The sequence below is a fragment of the Protomyctophum bolini genome (assembly GCF_963924005.1).
Source record: "Protomyctophum bolini genome assembly, chromosome: 18".
NCBI classification, from domain to species: domain Eukaryota; kingdom Metazoa; phylum Chordata; class Actinopteri; order Myctophiformes; family Myctophidae; genus Protomyctophum; species Protomyctophum bolini.
Window position 1 is genome coordinate 15,398,832 of NC_137879.1, and position 15,150 is coordinate 15,413,981.

The window sequence follows — 15,150 nt, forward strand, 5'->3', positions numbered from 1 at the left end:
ATGAATGAAAGCCGCACCAAGGCATTATACATCTCAAGGTCACCACAACTAAATCTGAAGAGAAAAAACAGTTGGTTCCATTTTAAAAGAAAAAAGGGAATTGAAAGAAAATAAAAACCAAATGTCAGACTTTATTTTTAATGTTCTCCCCTGATGGTCTATATAATGCACGAGCTAAAAGAATAGGTCAACATTATATTCTCAAGCCCAAAAGCAAATAACATTTTCTAGCGGGGGTGGCTATGCGTTTACCCCCCTGCTTTATTTATGCTATATTATTTTCCAGACACTAAACATCAGTACAGTACATTGTCACAAGCACGCATTGAATGTCAGATTTCCTGCTGGCTAAGACATTAAAGAGAAACACTCGACAACAACACAGTTTGCATTATAGCGCAACTTTATGCTATGATCGTAGATGTGCAAATGTACACAGTGAGAAGATGGCAGAGAGGAGAGGAGAGGTGAGGATATAGGAGAGAAGGGAGGGGAGGAGGGTAGAGGGCTCTCAACTCAGATCAGAGAGGAACTGTGCAATAGCTTTTCAAAAACACTCTCTTACAAACCTCAGACCCGTTACATTGTCTTGGGACACCTTAGAAACTATAATAACTCGCATATATGCAAATGTACAAGGCTGTATCATGAAGCAAGGTGGGAAAATGCGGAAGCATCAGCGTTTCCCCTTCTAAAATATAGGCTCTTAACTACAGTAGACGTGGCCTGTCAGCATATTTTTTTACATCATTGCATAATTACATAATTTCTCTCATTCTAACTGTTAATGGAGAGAAAACATGGAAGGAAAGATTTAAGACAAAAAAAAATAGTCTTCTGGAAGGAAAGATTTAAGACAAAAAAACGAGGCTTCTGGAAGGAAAGATTTAAGACAAAAAAAACGAGGCTTCTAGAACAATACAAATCAAATGTGTAGAGGTATTGGGACAGTATGTTGTCATCAACGTCTAACATGGAGGCCAAACAAAGCACATAACCAAAATCAGACAACCTTGTCATATATATATATATATATATATGCAAAATGTTCTGTACTGCAGATATGTATTTAAAGTACAAAAAAAAGTCTCAATACTTTCATACGTCACTATTTCAAAGAGACCACTCTGGTATATAATGGTAATGGACCCAAGGTGATGCGGCCCCCGCTGCAAACGACGTTCGACCTCACATCCAGTTTCCTTCCTTGTGTATCGCTCCCATTTGCCCACGGTATAGGAACAACATTCAATCTGGAAGGAATCTGCAAGGGAAAGAGATGAAATGATGAAAAACGGCGCGCTATAGTATGCCGTACGATATGGGCTATAGCCCATGGTCCAAAATGATGAGAAACGAGGCTAACTTCTTTTTTCAAAATTTCAAAAAACATGGGCTATAACCCATCGTTTTTGTCATTTCGTAATTTTTTTCAAATCTTCAAAAATGATGAAAAACGGCGCGCTATAGTATGCCGTACGATATGGGCTATAGCCCATGGTCCAAAATGATGAGAAACGAGGCTAACTTTTTTTTTCAAAATTTCAAAAGACATGGGCTATAACCCATCGTTTTTGTCATTTCAACATTTTTTTCAAATCTTCAAAAATGATGAAAAACGGCGCGCTATAGTATGCCGTACGATATGGGCTATAGCCCATGGTCCAAAATGATGAGAAACGAGGCTAACTTTTTTTTTCAAAATTAAAAAAAACATGGGCTATAACCCATCGTTTTTGTCATTTCGTAATTTTTTTCAAATCTTCAAAAATGATGAAAAACGGCGCGCTATAGTATGCCGTACGATATGGGCTATAGCCCATGGTCCAAAATGATGAGAAACGAGGCTAACTTTTTTTTTCTAAATTTCAAAAAACATGGGCTATAACCCATCGTTTTTGTAATTTCGTAATTTTTTTCAAATCTTCAAAAATGATGAAAAACGGCGCACTATAGTATGCCGTACGATATGGGCTATAGCCCATGGTCCAAAATGATGAGAAACGAGGCTAACTTTTTTTTCCTAAATTTCAAAAAACATGGGCTATAACCCATCGTTTTTGTCATTTCGTAATTTTTTTCAAATCTTCAAAAATGATGAAAAACGGCGCGCTATAGTATGCCGTACGATATGGGCTATAGCCCATGGTCCAAAATGATGAGAAACGAGGCTAACTTTTTTTTTCAAAATTTCAAAAAACATGGGCTATAACCCATCGTTTTTGTCATTTCGTCATTTTTTTCAAAAATGATGAAAAACGGCGCGCTATAGTATGCTGTACGATATGGGCTATAGCCCATGGTCCAAAATGATGAGAAACGAGGCTAACTTTTTTTTTCAAAATTTCAAAAAACATGGGCTATAACCCATCGTTTTTGTCATTTCGTCATTTTTTTCAAATCTTCAAAAATGATGAAAAACGGCGCGCTATAGTATGCCGTACGATATGGGCTATAGCCCATGGTCCAAAATGATGAGAAACGAGGCTAACTTTTTTTTTCAAAATTTCAAAAAACATGGGCTATAACCCATCGTTTTTGTCATTTCGTCATTTTTTTCAAATCTTCAAAAATGATGAAAAACGGCGCGCTATAGTATGCCGTACGATATGGGCTATAGCCCATGGTCCAAAATGATGAGAAACGAGGCTAACTTTTTTTTTCAAAATTTAAAAAAACATGGGCTATAACCCATCGTTTTTGTCATTTCGTCATTTATTTATTTATTCATTTATTTTTGGTCACGTCCCTTTTTAGCTTAGCTGGCCTAACAAACCCAGTGATGTTTCTTATTCATTTCAAGGACCCTCAAGTATCAGGCCACGGACGCCCCAAAGAGACTATTTTCTGTTTCTCTGGCAACCCAATCTGCTCTGTGCACTCCTCAATGCTACTCTGAGCATGTACAAATGGAACCAAATGGACCCGTAACGGTCCATTTGTACACCTGTAAGCAGAACCGAATAGTTCTGATGATCCTCATGGGGGCTACCCGCAGCCCCGCCCCCCCCCCCCACAGCGGTGGAAAAAAATAAGTTGATGTTTTCACTGGTACTTTGGGTAGGCTACAGAATTGCGTTGGGGGGGACTATCGCGGCCGAGCGAAGCGAGGCCGCCGCCGCGGATTTATTTATTTCCCAAATGGTCTAAAATTGAGTTATTTAGCATACTTTTACCAATGAATTAGCCTATACACAGACAACGACTGATTAGCCTATTTTGGACGATATGGGTCTTTTCTCGAGTCAGTGTGTAGTCTCACTATAGTCTGTGTAGATTACCCGGCGGTGTTGCTGCCCCTCCCGGTGTCGCGGCTCATGGCTCTTCACAGACGGCACAGAGACAGCAGTCACTCCGCTGAATGTGTCAGTGTTGCTGCCTTACACACCCGCCGCCTATGGGCACTGTACTGTAGGCATATAATACCTGGCTAGGTGAAAACAAAAGAAACCCGATTAGCATTTGAGTACTTTTAACACCTCTGAACAGCCGGCGGAATTCCAGAGCATGTGTAAATACGCTAGTATGCACTCTGTGACAGAGTCACAGAGTGTCAATAATTCCCAGAAAATCTGTAATGTTAATATAAAATGTCCACGAAAATCCTCATGGGGGCTAAAAGGGGCTATTTAATTCTTCATGGGGGCTATAGCCCCATAGCCCCCACAGACTCGACGTCGTTGCCTGTAAGGGTCCATTTGGTTTCTAACTCCCAATCATTTATCTGGGGGACCTACACTAGAACTACATGCAGTGGCACAACTCTATGATTAGTTGGCTTGGCTTGTGCTGTGTTCAAAGTGAAATTGTATGGAGGGATTGATCACGTGGCTTGCACAAGTCTGGGAACAGGACATTGAATGATATATTATACCGTAAATGTAATATACTTTAGGTGCATTTGATTGGCCATTTGTTCATTATTAGTTTTAGGATCTTATAGCTGTATAGACAATTTTCATTAAAAAGCCAACTTAAATTAAGTTACACTTGATTATTGCTACAGGCAGAATTTTCACCACAGAGTCCTGGGAGAACATAGTACGACTTGAGTTTGGGCCTTTTTTCCCCCCCTTTCTATTCTTAATGAAATGTAAAATATCAAATATGAACTTTCTGTGACAGAGTAATGTTGAGCTCAGTAGCCATGCATTTTATCAACACACAACATGATGTGGCTTCTCGAGCGTAAAAACCACCAGACAAGGTGGTGAAGTCACTAGAGAAAAAGAGCCATATTGTCAAGCCATATTGTCAACCCATTTTGGAGGCGGGAACCCCTTTTGGTGTTTTAAGCATTATGTTATACTTTAGCTATTGATAAATAGCAGATCTACAAGCTCATACCGCGGCACCGAGTGCCGCACTACGAGCTTGTAGATTTGCTATTTTTGATCCAGGTCCCTGGAACAACATATTTTCAGATGGGGGTCGTCGGCCAAATACATTTAATTATGGGGGTCCTTGACATGAAAAAGGTTGAGAACCACTCACATAGAAACATTGTTTTTTCAGAGAACTGTCTGATTTAGAAGACTTTTTTTTTTAATCGGCCTCGGGTCTAAATGGGTTTTAATACAGTGATCAAATGGGTGGGCTGCGTGCATCTTCAGAGCATAATGATCAAGGAATCAATTGTGTGTTTATGGATCTCGCTAATATCTACAGAGCAGTAGCTTACTAGCTAGGCAACGCTTGCTTCCACTGTGGTCGGTAATTGAAATGATTCCCCTCCGTCCACTTCCATTGTAAGTGCGATCTTTAGCAGCGTTTTTCTCGGAATTGGTGGTGAAACGTAACACAACCCAGAACCAGTATGTCAATGACATATCTATCTATATATCACATATATTTCGTCTATATATATATATATATATATATATATATATATATATATATATCCTGAAGAAGGCAGTTGTACCTGCCGAAACGTTGGTTCCTACTCTGCATCCTAATAAATAATCGCACTATCAGTGTGTGCGGCCACTCTTTAGTCTTTTTAAGAGTTAACTCTTTAAATGACATGAACGGAACCTCACCTTGGTGCCAACTTCCACCTTGACCTCCAGGACCTTGCCAGGCATGGGGGCTCCCACCTGGCCCTTAATAGCCTTCACAGCCTTGGGATGGAACTTCATTAGCTTGGGGACAAAGAATATATATATATTTGTATATCTGCTATTCAAAAACCAAGCTCATGGCCTGCGAGCTTGTACATGAACAGTTTTGAAAAACCTTGAAAGTGTGAGAACTTTCAAGATTTAGAAGGCATTTGTAGAATCGTCTGCATGGTCTTAAAAGGATCCCTGGCTAATACGACATGCCTTAAAACATTATACTCACCCTCTACAACTAAAATAAAAATAAATAAAAACACTATTTTCACTCAATAGGAACTGGTCCTGTCGCAAGTTGATGATGTCATATGTCTATATGGCCTAGCCCTATGGAATGTATGGAATGCATATGCTAATAAAAAACAACACTTCCTAAGGATAGTATGAGCATCAAAGCAACATTTAAATACTTTTTATTAGCACGTGCATTTCATATATTCCATAGGGCTGGACCACACATGGACATATATGACAACCTCAACTTGCGACAGGAACAGTTCCTATTGAGTGAAAGGTGTTTTTATTTTTTATACTTTAACCTTTTAATGGGTTACAAAAGTTGTCAAATGATGGCAGGTATGTGAAACCTGCTTGCCTGCTTTTTAGAGTGAGGCAAATATGAGCACGAGACAAGAGCAGCAGTGTGCACTTTGCGTGGGAAAGAGATTGGATTTCAATACACACGCATGTTAAATGCCAAGTGTAAACGAGGTCTATACTGCGCATCCATCCATCCCGACCTCCGTCACCCCTTGTCTTCCCCCCCCTCTGTGCATCCCTCGCTCTGCCCCCATACCTTCATGGCGACGGTGTCTTTCACCAGCACGGATCTGAGCTGCCCGTTGAGCTCAAAGAACACCTCCCTCTGACCGGCCTTGTTCAGGTCTCCAAGGGCCAGCGGCAGCGCTTTGATGTGGAGGGTCTTCCCTCTCTCGATCTCCACCTGGGGCAAAGAAGAGAAGAGGTGGAGGGGGGTGGTATAGGGGAAGTGAGAGGAATGAGAGAGAAGAGGAGAAAATAAAAGGCGGAGGAAGCGGATGATATGAAAGGAAGGGCAAGTGAGGGAGGGGAGAGAAGAGAAGGTTGATTAGAAACGCCAAGTAAATATGCTATAAAGAATAAATAATGTGTTCCCCTGGCCAAGACCAAAGAGAAGGCAATAGAGAGAGAATTTAAGCATTAGACACTCTTCTCAATATTGACTTGGAAGTGTGACATAAAAATAAATGTCAAACGACGGGGTAAATGGTTGTGAAAGTAGAGTGCAAAAAAAGCAACAATTTAGTGCTTCAAAGAAACTAGGATAAGAGCGGTTGAGAGAAAGACGACATGAACTGTGAAATGTTATGGGAATACAGCCGTACAATAAAAAAAAACAACAGTGCATGTCTTCAGCCTCTGAGGTTTTGCCCGTGAGCTCCAACTAATGCTCTACAGTCTACATCGACAGCAGATCACTCTTCGCATGTGGCGAGAGACATACTGACATACGGTAACTACAGTAGAGAGAGAGAATGACAGCGAAGAAGGATAACCCTAGAGATGGTAGGGAATACAAAGAGAACAAACGAAATGAGAGAGAGAGAGAGCTAGAAGAAAATTCTCCCCTTCTTATAGTCTTCTGTATGTCACTGTGGGATTTAATCTGCTAGGTAGAAGATAAGTCTTTATAGTAGTTCTTTCTTTCTGTGATGCTGTATTTGTGTTTCATTTGGTTATGTACTTGTTGGACATTTCTGTTATTGTCTTGTCCTTACTGCTTTGGCCAGGTCTGTGACTTGGCTGTTTGAAATAAATGTAGGTTACATACGTTCCCATGCATATCAACTCCGGGTCACTGCTGTTAGTCCTACCTCCCTATATAATTCATTTGACTCACGCTCATTCTCAATATGCTGTAACATGTGCATGTCTTCGGCCTCTGAGATTTAGCCAGTGACTCCACTCACGCACGAGCACACGCACGCACGCGCACACCCCCCCCCCCCCCCACACACACACACACCCCCCTTGCCATCGGAAACACGATTTACGTCCGGCCCGTCTGCATTCCTCTCCGTCAATGCCATTTCTTTCTTCCACCCCCTGGCACTAATTTTCTTTTTCTGGCAGTTAAATTGCCCTGTCTGTCCGTCAGTCAGTCTCTGAGCCTGCCCTGTCCGTCAGTCAGTCTCTGAGCCTGCCCTGTATGAATCAGGAGACAGTGCTATAGGAGCAGTGGACCTACAATGCCTTGTCTTCATTTTGTATTATTTGTTCCACTCTTCAATAACTACAGTATTGCTCTGGCCGCCGTCGTCTCGGACCTCACTCTGTATCTCTCTCTCCTTGCTGAAAATAGCCGATCTACAAGTTCACAACGCGCCGCAGCGCAATGCATTGTGAGCTTATAGCTATCTGCTATTTTCAGCATGCAACCAAGTGTAAAATGACTTAAACTGGATCTCTTGTCCACTAGTCCCTTCCTAACATTTTAGTGTAGTTTTTATTTGTTGTCAAAATTGTTCAACATATTTAGTCTTAGTTTTAGTCATAATAGCTTATAGTTTACCCTCTGTATGCCTCCCCCGTTCTCCCCACGACGGAGGCAGTCACCGAGCCTCCATTGATATTCTGAAGTTGCTCTCAGTACAAAAGAGTAAAGTATACAGTTATACACTGTATTGATCTTCTGCTCTCTCTCTCTGCCTCTCATTCTTTCTCCATTTCGCTCTGTGGGGTGTTCAGATGCCCTGGACTCAGACTGGACCTCCTCGTCCCCATTCTTCCCTCTTGATACAAAAGCTCTGTATTTGTTTCATGAACCGGCAATTGGTCTATGAGAGAGAATGCCTATTCCTTATGATCTTATAAATCTACACTTTTTGAGGGGCGCTATCCCCTCCTATGTCCGCCGAAAATCTGGGTTTTCGGCGACATACGTCGAACCATTCATTGACTTAAAAAAACAAATCAAAAATGTAAAAAAAAACGATGGGCTGCCTATAACCCATCGTTTTTTTTTTTTTTTCATTCTTTTCAAATCCTCAAAAATGATGAAAAATGGCGTGCTATAGTATGCCGTACGATATGGGCTATAGGCCATGATCCAAAATGATGAAAAACGAGGATTAAAAAAAGAATCTAAAATTCTAAAAACATGGGCTATAACCCAAAGAAGAAGTACTAACTAGACCTTTTACAATTGTATCATACATTATGCATAATTCATGTTTACAGTAGGAGGATCATCACCGTTAATATTGTCACACAGATGGCATCATACGAAGTTAACCCTAGATTTATCTCTTCACATAATGCTTTTGAAGTGTTTGTTAGTATGTCATTGAAAACCATGAACTATAGCATGTCGTTTTTTCATGATTTTCATCATTTCTTTATGAGGCTTGTATCTTATCACTGTACCACTGTGTGATTCACACTTTTTGGCTCTTCAGAGCCATGCAGATACAAACTTGGAAAACATTGTTGATTTGAAACGAACAATATTCTGTTAACAAAGCACTGAATTTTCTCCCATGCAAGAATAGCTACATAGTCTTGTGACAACTAATTACTTACTCTAATAGGATTTAGATGCAAAGTAAAGATTATCCAAAAAGTGGACTTGAACCAATCTTCTTTTTATAAAAATCTTATCTCCAGCACCACAGAGACTGGGAAAACATTTGTGAAAACTACTTACTTAGCCACAAAGGTGGCCTTATGATGGACACCACCAGGCAAAAGAAAACCTGGGAGGCCCAAAACCACCTTGCGCAGAACTGTGACGCAGGAGCTGGAACAGATGAACCTGTCCTGGGGAGAGCCATGGATGCTGCCAGGGATCGGATGAAATGGAGAGCAGCTCATTGAAGCCTTATGTCCCATAGGGGACGAAGAGGAGTATATGTATGAGTACATATCTGCATGCTATAGAAGCATGAGGGATGTTAAGGATATACAATTTATTTGAGATTAGATTTACATTTGGCACATTTTCACTGTTGATCTAAATTCTACAACGTATTTTGTTCTCACAATGTATAGATTATCTTTTGATAGCCTACTATATTGTTTAGAGATTTAGACTGATGTTTAGGTTCTTGGGTTACCTGTGATTCTAGTTTATTATAAATCGCCCTGGATAAAGAACATCTGCTAAATACCTAAATTGGAAATTGGAAATTGTAAGCACGCGCTGCAGCCTGCAGAGCTGTCTCATCAGGAGCTCCTTGCCACTGCTGTGGAGTCTGGCTCTGAGAACACATGTATGCACACACCACAGCCCTATCCCATGCACGTGATGATAAAGTACAATTCTGGGATATCTTTTGTCTGTTTCACTACATTTATTAGCCTTCAATGGATATAATATCAATTGGGAAAAGGTGACTGTAGCTGCATGGCTTAACATCTTTGGGAAGGTTATCTGTAACGGGCATTAACCCTCTGTCGAGGGTTCTTTATAGCCTGGATTATTGTCTACTCGATCCATGCCGAAGGCTGGAGACCATGTTTTCACTCCTGTCCGTCCATCCGTCCTTCCCTCCTTCCGTCCGTCCGTGTGTCTGGGAACAGCTAATCTCGGCCACCGTTGGACTGGTCTGATTGCCATGAAACCTTTTTCAAATCAGCCTCACTATATAGGCTCCCATTATTTAACTACAGAGTCTTGGGGACTATATAGATATTGAGGATTTAGGGACTATATAGATTGACGACTGGACACCGTCACGCTAAACAGTTATAATTGGTTCCTCCTCTAGTATTTTAAATTATGGAAGGCTCAAAGTTAGAAAAGAGTACAATATCCAGAAGTTTAGCAAAAAGGAAAAAAATAAGACTTTGCCTCTACAGACTAAGAGCAGAGCAAAATTAAAAAAAAAGTGTTAAATTGCTCTATTGCTCATTGCTAGAGTGTTTGTTCTGTAACAGGTGTCTCCCTGTCTCTCCACCTCTTTAGTAATAAACAAAAAATAAATTTTCAGGTCGGATACAAATTTTATCCAATCCAGAACTCCCACTTAAGCTATTAATGGTCTTAATCTATTTGTGAGTTATCTGACTGAAGTGCATTTTTCAGCAGATCTTAAAACTCAATGATAGAGAAATCTATTGATTTAGATTTGATCTAATCTCGAAGATTACAATAACAGATAGTCCTCCGCCAGTTGAGGTAGGTTACCGTGGGCTCCTGGTGGCGCTATAATAGGTTCATGTGAAAAGGGTGCCATTTCCTTACGCCTTTCACGGCAATTGGACGCTGCATTCATGATTTGAGGCATTTTGTTCCAAAAATGTGTTTTGCAAAGCACATTTTTGGAACAAAATGCGTTTCGCAAAAATCAACCCGCTGGTGGCGCTATGACAGGCCAATGTGAAAAGGAAGGCATTTCTTCTTACGCTTTTCACAGCAAACGGACACTGCATTCATGCATTTTTAAGCTTGTTGGCAGGTGGAGTTCAAATGTCTTTGACGCTCAGCGTTCAATGTGGTGTGTCAGAGATAAGACCACGCGAAGGGACATTCTGATTTTAAGACTTTACGTCACTACAGCAGGGTGTAATCTTCAGCAGTCACACTGTGATTGATGATCAACACTGCTTATACAAACCATCTGAAATCTCACAGGGAGATGGACAAAATTCAGCTTTTGATGTTTTGAAGGAAAAACTATTAATATGGATTGGGGCTTGTAAAAATTCTATAGTATCCTGAGCTGACCTCTGTCTAGTAGTGTCTACAGTACAGGCTTAGATATAAATTACTTTCTTGCTATGCATGTGTTGCAGTCACTCGACATTTATAAACAGCCTATTTATTATTCCGGTTTGTTTTTTATCCACCTCTGAGGAGGTGAGGAAAAGAGGTAGATAAAGAGGAGGCTAAAAAAAGAGGGCAAACATGCATGGCTATTAAAATAGAAAAGTACATTGGTATTTTTTTGAAAGGTTAAACAAGGAAACAAGTGTAAGCACCAAGGAGATTTGCTCGGTATACTGTGATGTCTAATATAAACACTGTCCAGTGGACCAGAAGGACAAAAACGCATGAATACAAAGCATGCACATTAGCATTGGCCCTGGCCCTGTCAGAAAGAATACAGGGGTCATTATGAGTGATAGTGGATTATTTAATTGTGCATAGCTGATTACAGGCACAGTGAACATCTGACCTGATCACACACACATGATCATTTTTCTTACCCTCACTACCTCCCTCTTTCACTGCCCTTTTCAGCTTTCCTCTTTCGCGATCAATATCTCCAGAGTGCAATATGTCTCCCTTTCCCTTTATTGTCCTCCATTTCCTTCCTCCTGCCCCTCTTTCACCTTCTCTCCTTGTGTATGCCTGTTCAATATGTTTATGTTAGCCTATTAGAGAGTTGGAGCACAGGTCAACGAGCAAATCTTCATTACATTCTGAAACAGAAACTTTTCACTTTAGCTTTAACAAATACCTTTCTAATACCTCAATTACTTGGTAAATGGTCTGCGCGGCACCTTTTTCCAAAGAGGCTTTACAATGTGTGTATTATATATTGTCACACCGACCGCAGAGGAAGTCATCCAAGGCACAAATAATCTGTTTATATGGGGAGCATAATTTATACTTTTTGTTTTGGTTGGTCTGGTTGGAATAACGTGTTCCTTCCACGCGCTACGTCCAACCAGGGAAACTCCCCCCTGGCAGGTGTAAAGGAGCGACTTGGACACTCATGCATGAAGGAAGCATGAGTTCAAGTCTGTTGCTCTCCCCAGGTTGGCGGAGGGTGTGTAGAGCCCAGGATCACATTAGATATTTGACACAGGGGTGAAAAATGGGTTACAAAATCGTGGGATAAAAAATATTTAAAAAAAAATCACACCTGTGTGAACCAAGTGGTGCAATCCCCCCCCCCCCTCTCTCTCTCTCTCTCTCTCTCTCTCTCTCTCTCTCTCTCTCTCTCTCTCTCATTAGAGACACAGCACTACCCCTCTCTCTGTTTCTGGCGCCCCCTTCTGGTATAAATAAGTAACTACTCAGGCTCACGGACACAGGTACACACACAGGTATGTACACGGACAAAGCTGGATGTAGAAGTGGTTGCACCACTTAATACACGGACAAAGCTGGATGTAGAAGTGGTTGCACCACTTAAAAACAGTTCACATGATTTATACTTAGTTGTGCGGTGGTGTCGAACACAGACAATAGCAGGTCAACAAGATCACACAAAGCATGTTTTTAAGTTATATTCAAATTCAATGAATTAATCTGTGTTCTCGAAAAGTCTGAAATGGTTTCAGTTGATGCAATGGTTGATGCATTCAAAAAGAAAAAGGTTGTACAGAGTGGTTTCTCAGTAATAGAGGTTTCCCCATCTCTCCAGCAGCTCTTTAAACATAAAACACATTTTCAGGGAGGTCACTAATTCCATCCAATCAGGAAAGAGAACCCATTTATTGGCTTAAATGTTGTAGTGTTACAAAAGATGTGACATTCCTCAATGGCGGCTGCTCAGGGTCTTGGCTGTGAAACACGTGTACTGTATCCCATCCACCCAAAGACTCTCCTATGCTATTAGCATTAGCAGGCAGGCAGGCAGGCAGGCAGGCCAGACAGACAATCGTGGCAGATATAACACAAGCAGATAGAGGTGGATTTCATCTTTGACGTGAGTCACATGACTCTTCAGCCAGGGAGTCAATAGCAATAACTTTGTTGAGGACTCTTGAACCCCACTGGGTGTTGTCAGTCTCACAGACCAAATCCTCAATTCAGTGGTATGATCTGTGTGTTTGCTCATCTTTTCTTCCATTGCTATTCAAGCCCTACCTGGAAAGAGGACGGTTGCAGTTGTTACTTCTGCTCTCTGTGGCATGCAAGTCAAATGGAAAGTGTTCCTGTGAGACCCGTCCTTGCTTTCCTGAACTACTGCACTCTCTCCTGCTCTCCTTACTTCCACCACTCCTCTTCTGCTTCCATCATGCCCGCTCCCCCCCATGGGACAGCAAGTGATCGTGAGTGCTAAATTACCACTCCAAGGCCAAGGCCTCAATGATGAACGTCATATAGTAGGCCTATGACATATAATATGACAGATTTTAAGAGATGGAGGCGTGGCCAATGTCATATTGCAATTATGAGCACGGTAAGATGCGCTTTCCGACACACGTGGTGTGCGCAAAACGGCCTTGAATTAGTCATGGGTGTGTTAGGGCGTTTTCTCCTTCCAGCCAATCAACGTGGCCGTACTATTCCCTTTAACAGTCAGCTGACCCCGGTACTTTATGCGTAAATTCAGCTTTGCTTTAATAGTGGCATTACATTTCTGCAGGCAGGCACCATAGACATGACATGACGTTTGGCTTAATTATTCCTATTGCACTGCATGCTATCAAATTTGTGCCTTTAAGAACAGATCCACAAGCTATCACAGCCATGATGTGCATAGCTTCTAGGCCTATGTCTCTATTTTGTTAAGTAATTGTTAATTAGTGTTAATTGGAAAGTCATGACAGCTATGTAGGCTACATAGGAGGGAGGGGATTCTGTATTACCGCATGTCATACTATATGACGTTCATAATTGAGCTCCAAGTGTCTGCAGATCACTGACGGAAACAGAGTTGAAAGTGTTCACAAGAATGATAATGATTATATAAGTCACCCAGAGGAGGAGTGTGTGAGGGGAGAGGAAAGAGGGCTCTGGTGTGGGGCCTATACCGGTGTGGGCAAAGGGGTTGGCGCTGTATTTTTGCAGAGGTAGGCATCATTTATTGCAGAGTGTACTTGGACTTGGCTTGGCGGTGCTCCATGTGTACCATGTGTGCATGTGGACAAGTGTGTCCATTTGTGTCTGTGCATTATAATTTAAGTGCTAGACCACTGGTTCTTAAAGTGGGTTCAGCAACCCCCAGGGGGCTTTGAGGGGGCTCTAGTGAGTCCTCAGCAAAATATGTTAATATACGAGTAGCATCAACATCATTTTAAACATTGAACCTATGAATCTGCTCTTTTCACTGCTATCTGCAATCTTGTATGGGGTCGCTGGCACAAGTTATGTTCTGATAGGGGGCCACATGCATATCAATTTGGGGTTTCTTGACATGAAAAGGTTTGAGAACTACTGTGCTAGACTGCCTGTCAGAGAGCCATATGTCTCAAAGTATAAAAAATCACATCTGTGTGAAGTGAGTGGTGCAACTCCATGTGGGGGTCCCCGGGGAGTCATCAGAACATCCAGAACACCCAGGAACACGTCCAGTGCAAGTTAATAATACCTAAAGTGTTTGGCAAGTCGAGTGGCAAATCGAGTGGCAAAGCGAGTGGCAAATGAGATTAACGTTGTTTAACGTAATTTAATGCAATCAGATTTTTCTGTTTGTATGTATGTCAAGGCCAGAAAGTAGTGTATGATGATGATTTCACACCCTCTATTGCATGAACCTGAGCTCAAATTCTGTGGGTGTGACTGCTTACTAATGCACTTGCATAAATGTCTGCATGTTCTTCAGCTTCAACCTTTTCAGCTAACAAACAATTTTCTATAGCAGGAATTTGTTTGCTTTTCAGACTGGGAGATGTGAGCATCTAACCATGGTAAACAATCTGTTGAATGAACAACATCTATTTGCCCATTCACCTTTTGAATATCAAGGTCAAGGTCAAGTTTATTCATATGTCCCAAACTGGGCACTTCGTTTTACAGCAGATAAAAAGCTCACACGGAGCTGCAAGAGCTGCGCCCCTGTACATCTTTCTTACATCATAGAAAAATAAAACATAGAGGGGGGGGGTAAGAAGTCATCACATCACATTTCAAGTAAGATGATAATACTCGGCTGTGCAGGCACGTTTCTGGGGTGGCGGGGGCTTGGGCTAGGCACAAAAAAAAGCTCTCTTCCTACGCAAGCCATCGAAGGGATGGGCTGCGCGGGGGGAGGAAAAAAAGATACCTAGCTGCCGGGGGGGGGGGGGGGGGGGGTAGAAGGCGGTTGTGTGTAAGACATGTGTGTCCATGAGAACAGTTCGGTGGAAAGTTCATAAGTGTGTTCCTGGCATATCT

The 15,150-nt window shown here is 41.6% G+C and overlaps 1 long non-coding RNA gene across 1 annotated transcript in view; it reads right to left on the reverse strand.

Moving 5' to 3' along the window:
• Positions 1–5,057: 5,057 nt before the first annotated feature.
• The window catches only part of LOC308333405, a 23,467-nt gene continuing 13,374 nt past the window's right edge, over positions 5,058–15,150 (reverse strand). The window contains exons 2-3 of the long non-coding RNA XR_013965800.1: positions 5,914–6,060; positions 5,058–5,141 (exon numbers count right to left, since the gene is read on the reverse strand). This is a non-coding gene — a long non-coding RNA (uncharacterized lncRNA). The remainder of the gene's footprint in view (positions 5,142–5,913; positions 6,061–15,150) is intronic.